This window comes from Miscanthus floridulus, chromosome 8, assembly GCF_019320115.1.
Source record: "Miscanthus floridulus cultivar M001 chromosome 8, ASM1932011v1, whole genome shotgun sequence".
Taxonomy (NCBI): Eukaryota; Viridiplantae; Streptophyta; class Magnoliopsida; order Poales; family Poaceae; genus Miscanthus; species Miscanthus floridulus.
Genome location: NC_089587.1, coordinates 26,187,346 through 26,194,046, shown reverse-complemented (window position 1 = coordinate 26,194,046; position 6,701 = coordinate 26,187,346). Strand labels below are relative to the sequence as shown.

The 6,701-nt window shown below is 55.1% G+C and overlaps 1 pseudogene; it reads left to right on the top strand.

Moving 5' to 3' along the window:
• Positions 1-2,409: 2,409 nt before the first annotated feature.
• LOC136471389 (uncharacterized) lies at positions 2,410-3,834 on the top strand (annotated as a pseudogene).
• The last annotated feature ends 2,867 nt before the right edge of the window (positions 3,835-6,701 follow it).

Genomic DNA, 6,701 nt, shown 5'->3' with positions numbered 1-6,701 from the left:
TAAAAAACTCTTGCAACATACGTCTAAAACAGGATAAAATATTTTGAACAAACACATATATCATGCCTCTAAAACACTTGCTACATATGCAACATTCCGATCTACTTTTGCAACATCCATACGAAACACTTGCAATATACCTCTGAAATATCCAAAACACTTGAAACATACATTTATAACATATGGGATGGGAGGTCAGGGCCGGTTGATTCCAGCCTTGGGGCATGAGCACACCACCATGGACCGCACTCACAGGTGCCCTTGGCTCGGCCGGGGGCTGACCTGAAGCACGTGATGGCACCACGAGCACTAGCAGAGGCAGGCGGCGCGCTCAACGGCACGAGAGCGAGCGGTGCAGGTGGGCGTGCAGTGGGTGGGATTGCGGGAACAAGGAGCGAGAGGCACATGTGGGCATGCACGACGGATAGGAGCGAGAAGCGAACATCACAGGGTGGGGCGCATGCGGGAAAATAGCTACGACGGCAAATGCGAAGTGGGACAGACGCACGACCGCATGACACCGTGAAGCATGCAATGGGTGAGCAAGTGGGTAGATATTTTTTTGAGAGATAGATGTGGGAGACGCAAAGAGGAGGAGACAGGATTGGTGGGCCGAGCAGGCCTAGAAAGACAGTGTCCGATCGAACGGACGCCCGCGCTGAGCATTACTGTTTTTTTAGTGGAACACGACGAAGCTGGTAACGCCTAGCATTCTCTGTTGGGGTTACTAAGCCCATTCAGCCTGTTCCGCATGACTATCCGTAACAAGTAACAACAATCCTGTGAGGCCCAGCTGCACGCGTTCCTGGACTGGCCTTGAGCCCTTTGTCGAAAATGTGTCCATCAGCCCATCATTTGCACGCGCCCAGTCCCAAGTCCGAATTACAAACGGGTCGTCTGGTTCCGGCGGCGGCGGCGGGGCGTCGAGTGCACGACACCAATTCTTTCCACCACCGTCTCCACGCTCTTCGTACTCCGCACACAAGCCCCTCCGACTCTGAGTCCGACACCATCTCCGCCTCCGCCTCCCGTCCCACCCTCGCACTACAAATACCCATACGTGCCATCCTCTGCACCCCCATCGCATCGCCGTTGCCTCGCCGAAGGAGCACGTCGCTCGCCGCAACTGCCAGCGCGCCGCCCGACCAATCTCCAGCTGAAAGCACCAATCCCTCGCTCGCGCATCTGCAGCTCGATCCCGCTACGGTCGGCAATGGGTATAAATGGCCATTCGGGCCGCCCAGCCCGTCCCGGCACGGGCCCGTGCCAGGCACGGCCTGACAGGGCATGGCACGGTAGAGCACGATGGGCCACCGGGCCATGCCGCCCCAGTCCACCGTGCCTAGCCGATGGCCCAGGCACGGCCCGTTGGGCCACTTTACGTGTCGGGCCGGCCCAAAAAGCGCGGCCTTTTTAACAGGCCAGGCCAGCCCGAGGCCCGCATCAGCAGAGGAAGGGAGAGAGGACGGAGGACGAGGTCAAAACGGCGGCGGCAGCGGGTGGCACAGAGGGCAGGAGGCCCGTCTCCCGCGTCGCGCGTGGGGAGAAGCGGGGTGCGAGTACGGTCGTGCAGACCAGGCCATCCTGAAGCGCGCAACCACAGCCCAAGAGAAAGAGAGAGAGAGAGAGTGTGAGGCGGGGAAGGGGAGGCCGTCGGCGCGAGCTGCTCGAGTCGCGGGATGTGGCGGGCTGGCGGCGACCGCCGGATCCGGCGGTAGGAACCAGGAGGAGGATGGAGGAGGCTGGATCCGTGGAGGATGGAGGAGGCTGCCCGCTCAACGTTGCTGCTGCTGCCGACCTCGATGCCGCGCACCCGCGCATGGTAGGAGGAGGCAGGGGCAGTCCGTGGGAGGTGACGGTGGACGTCACCGAGGAGGATCCGACCGCGTGCAGCAAGAGGAGGTAGGGCCGTAGGGGCACTCCATAGAGGGGGTGGGCGGCACGTCGGCCCTCGGATCTGGATCCCGACCGGCGAGCGGAGGTGAGGAGCCCTGAGCCCACGTGCGCGCACCTGAGTGGAGAAGAAAGGACGGAGGAGCGAGCCAGGCGAGGGCGAGCTTGCGCGTGGGGAAAGGGGGACGAAGGGCGAGCCAGGCGAGGGCGAGCTTACACTGTGTAGCCGGCCCGTGCGCTTTTATATGTGGAGGGGGGGAGGCGGGGAGGCTGGGCCGCGACGCCGCGCTGAGCCTTGGGGAGGGGAGGATGAGTAAGGAGGGGGAGGGGGTAGGCCGGGCCGACCGACTCAGGCCGGGCCGTGCCGTGCCAGCCCACGAGCCTGAGCAGCGGCCCAGGCACGGCCTGCTCCCTCGGGCCGGGCCAGCATGGGCCCGCATGTCATCGGGCCGGGCCGTGCTTGTGTCGGGCTAAAAAAACGGACTTCGTGCCGTACCGTCGTGATCAACTATAGCAATGGGTCACAAGAACAAGGAAGGCGGCAAGAAGGCTGCAGGCGGCGAGGCGTCGGCTGGGAAGGCCCCGCTGTGGCACCGTCCGTCAACTTCAACCCCAAGGACGTGACGGACATGTGCGTGGCGGTGCTCCACGACAAGTTCTCCTCCGCAGCCACGCGGGAGGCGGCGCTGGCGTCGCTCGTCGGCGCGCTGGAGGGCGGCGTCGTGCCGCTCGACGAGGCCACCGACGGCAGGCCCCTCGTCATCTTCGCCGTGTGCGGCGTCTCCATCAAGAAAGGGAGCGCTGCCCCGGCGTTCGCCAAGGAGGCCCGCCTCGCGTACCGCGCCGTCGGCCTCCTCGCGCTCACCCTCCACGGCGGCGGCGCCACGGAGATCCTGGCCGAGTCGTTCCCGATGCTGGCCCGGACGCTGCAGCAGCCGTCGTCCATGGACCCGACGACGGTGGCCGCCGTGCTCGACTCCCTCGCGGCCGTCACTTTCGCCGGCGCGCTGGGCACGGAGGACGCGGAGCGGTCGCTCAAGGCCATCTGGGGCGTCGTGTCCCCGAACCCGAGCTCGAGGTCCCCCTACCCCAAGGCGGTGGTCTCGGGCAAGGCGAGCGCCGCCCAGCTGGTGAGCGCGGCGCTCTCCACGTGGACGTTCCTCCTCACCACCGCCACCATCACGGACGCGCAGCGGAAGGCGGACCGCGCCGCCTGGAACGCGACCGTCGCGTCCCTCGCGGGGCTGCTCCAGGCCGACGACCGCGCCGTCCGGATGGCCGCCGGCGAGGCGCTGGCGGTGTGCGTGGAGCTGAACCTGACGCAGCACACCCCGCGCAAGGACATGGAGGCGGTGCAGGCCCGGGTGTCAGACCTGGCCGCCGAGGCCGGCGGCAAGGGCGCAGACAGGGCGCTGCTCGTGGAGCAGAAGGAGCTGTTCCGGGCAGGTCTCGGCGTACATGGAGCGCGGCGAGCGGCCCAAGAAGGCGCTGCAGACGTCGTCGGATCGGCGCAAGTCCATCAAGGTGTCGTCGTGGGCCAAGATGGTGCAGCTCAACTTCCTGCGGCGGTTCCTCGCCGCCGGTTCCTGAGCCACGTGAAGGGCAACAAGCTGCTCAAGGAGTCCTTCGACGCTGGCGCCGACGAGAAGAGCACGCTGTCGATCGCCAAGAGGAAGCTCAGCATGAAGACCAAGGACAAGGCGATGAAGATGAACTGCGAGCAGGCGTGGGCGGCCAAGAACGTTTACTGCATTCCTCAAGGTGGGCCGCCGGAGAGCAACAGGCCGGAACAGCTTCTCAAACTTGGCTGGCACTAGCTCACTTCTTAGGGCTTGTTTGGATTAGAGGAACTTTTCAGGAATTTCGGAGTCTAGCCTTTCTCTAGAAAGGAAGTGAACTAGGGCGCTTGGAACACGGGAAAAGCAAAATTCCCTTCCGAAGGAAACGGTGTGAGCTGTGTGTATTTTGGAGGAAAATAAACATTCACCTGAAATAAATGGAAATTAGGCGATTGGCGTGCCCTATCTGTCTCTCATCACGTGGCTGCTCTCGCTTGCCTGTTTCCATACGTTTTTACTGTATTATGGATTCATGCGTTCCAAACACCCCTTCTAGCTATTTTTCATATTTTTTCTTTCCTCTGTTTTACCATAATATACTTACCCATTTGTACATTTTTTTCTATTTCCGTATTTTTTATTTCTGCGTTACAAACGGGGCCTCAGAGTTTTTTTCCCCTTCACTATTTGATTTGATCGATGAGTATTCGAAAATGTACGACGTGCATTGTCATTATTACCAAGCTAATAAACAATTCATATTACTAGTAGTTACTCCGTACTAAGCACAAGTCATCATTACTGTCTATCGGTCTGCAGTTTCTAAAACTATTTTCTTCTCCATGACAGCTGGGGAGTTGTCATGGAATCTCAGGCCCTGTTTAGATTCCAAAAAATTTTGCGCTGTCATATCAAATCTTGTGGCACATGCATGGAATACTAAATATAGACGAAAAAAAACTAATTGCACAGTTGGGTGAGAAATTGCGAGACGAAACTTTTAAACCTAATTAGTCCATAATTAGACACTAATTGCTAAATACAAACGAAAGTGCTACAGTAGCCAAAATCCAAAAAATTTTGAATCTAAATGGGGCCTCAGTTACAGGAGATGTTTTGGAAATCTTGAAATGGAGGAGTGGAGAGAGAGATGATGACCAAATTAGAGAGGATCAACCTCACAGAAGTGGATGACAAAGTTACTTGGAAGCTGGAAAAGTCAGGAAAGTACTCCACAAGGAGCATGTACAGATATATTACTTTTGCTGGAGTAGTGGATATCAGAATGATGGAAATTTGGAACTCCAAAATCCCATTAAAAGTGAAAATTTTCCTGTGGATGGCATGGCATGACAGAATCCAAACAACTCAGCAATTGAAGAGGAGAAACTGGGATAAAGCAGATGTTTGTAAATTCTGTGACAAAGAGGAATCAGCTAACCATCTGCTATTTCAGTGCCCAATTGCAAGGATATTGTGGTGTTGGGCCAGGGACAGCTTAGGATGGCCGAGTGTGTAGTCTCTCACACGCCATCGCCCTCCGCCGGAGAGGAAGACAGTGCACTGTAATTCAGAGAACGCACACAAGAGCAGTGGAAGACACTCGCAATTTGGTGCCGCAAACTAGCGCAGCTTTTCTGACTCTGTATTGCAACTTAAGTAGACAAAATTACAAAGCTACAATGTAGCCACGAACGGCCACGACGCTGCGACCTCCACGCTCCGCCATTGCCGCGCCATCCCACGACTGGAGTATGCAGATCGCCACTACTTCTACCACGCGCACGCCACGACCTCCGACTGGTCCGTGCCATCCCACAGACGAGAACGCAATGCGCGCTGATGACCACTAGAGCTAGAAACAAGGAGAGCCTCTGCATGAACGCAGCATGCATCAGGCTGTACACAACACATTCGGCTTGGCTAAGACCGAGTTCAGTTATTGTCTAACAGCCGGAGAGAAACTAGGAGCTGAAGTGAGCGTGGATTATCTAACAGAGTGCCCCAATTTCTATCACAAATTTTCAAGATCTTTTTCTGGTACAGGGGAATAGGGATGATCACGAGATAGTGTGGTGGGTGATGGCGGCTGTGGGGTGGTCTATTTGGAAAACTAGAAACGACTTAGTTTTTTCTAACATTGTGATCAAATCGCCTAAACAAGTAGCTTATAAGTCTCTTGGCTTTATGAAGCAGTGGATCAAGATGACAAGAAAGGATGGAGCAAAGAAGGAAGCGGTGGTGGAGAAGGTGATGGCAGGGATGGAGCGCTGGTGACTTGTGCTTAAAGCAAAGATATCTTGTGTTCTCCTTTTTAGTTGCAGCTCAAGTTTCTTAGCTTGTGTTTTTTTTTTCCTTTCCTTGCGCGAATGTGAGGTCTGGAGGGTAGGTGCTGTTTCTGAGGAGGAAGGGTCTCTTTCTGTGTTGTCTGTGTGGCTGCAGGGTCGTGGAGTGGTTTTGTATCGGAACATGGTCTTTGTAAGCCTGTATCCCCGGTAGAACCTCTTATTAAAAGCCTGTTCGCTCGGTCGTATTTGACTTATAAGTTATGGCTTATCAGCCAACGAACAATATTTTCCTCTCACACCAAACCAACCAACAATACTTTCAGCTATGGCTTATAAGCTAAATCAGCCCAAACGAACAGACCGTAAGCTTTCAATATAAGCTGGGCCAATGGCCTTTGGTCTTACTTAAATCGATTTTTATAAAAGGATTCTAGTTTCTGAAAACATTTCCGGCCTAGCCCGACTCGGCTACGAGACCACAACGTTCCTTGTCAGTTGTCACAGCCCGACTATGGCTATGGACCTATCACCTATGATGCCTTCCAAGTTCTAACAAGGAAAAGTTTTTCAGATCGGCTAAGTCGGTTTTGGTATTTTGTCAAAATACACAATGGACTTCGCCTTTTGTGTTTCTCTTTTGAGCGAAAACATATATAGATCCTCTAATTTGAAGGCTAAATGAACAAAATGCAACTTTGGGGAAATTATCCGGCACAAACCGGCTTAGCCGGTTTTAGAAGGTTTTGCGCAGCATGGACGTGATGCCCGAAGAAACCGGTTTTAGAAACCGGCTAAATCGGTTTTAGTGGTCCAAGTCAATCAAATTTATTTCGATGGGAACTCATCCAATCACATTGGAAACTTATAGATTTCGTGTGGGTAGGTTTTTTACTGGGATAAGATCGCCCCCTCTATATGTATCAAAGGATCACAACCGATTGAGGTATTCATTTTGTAAACA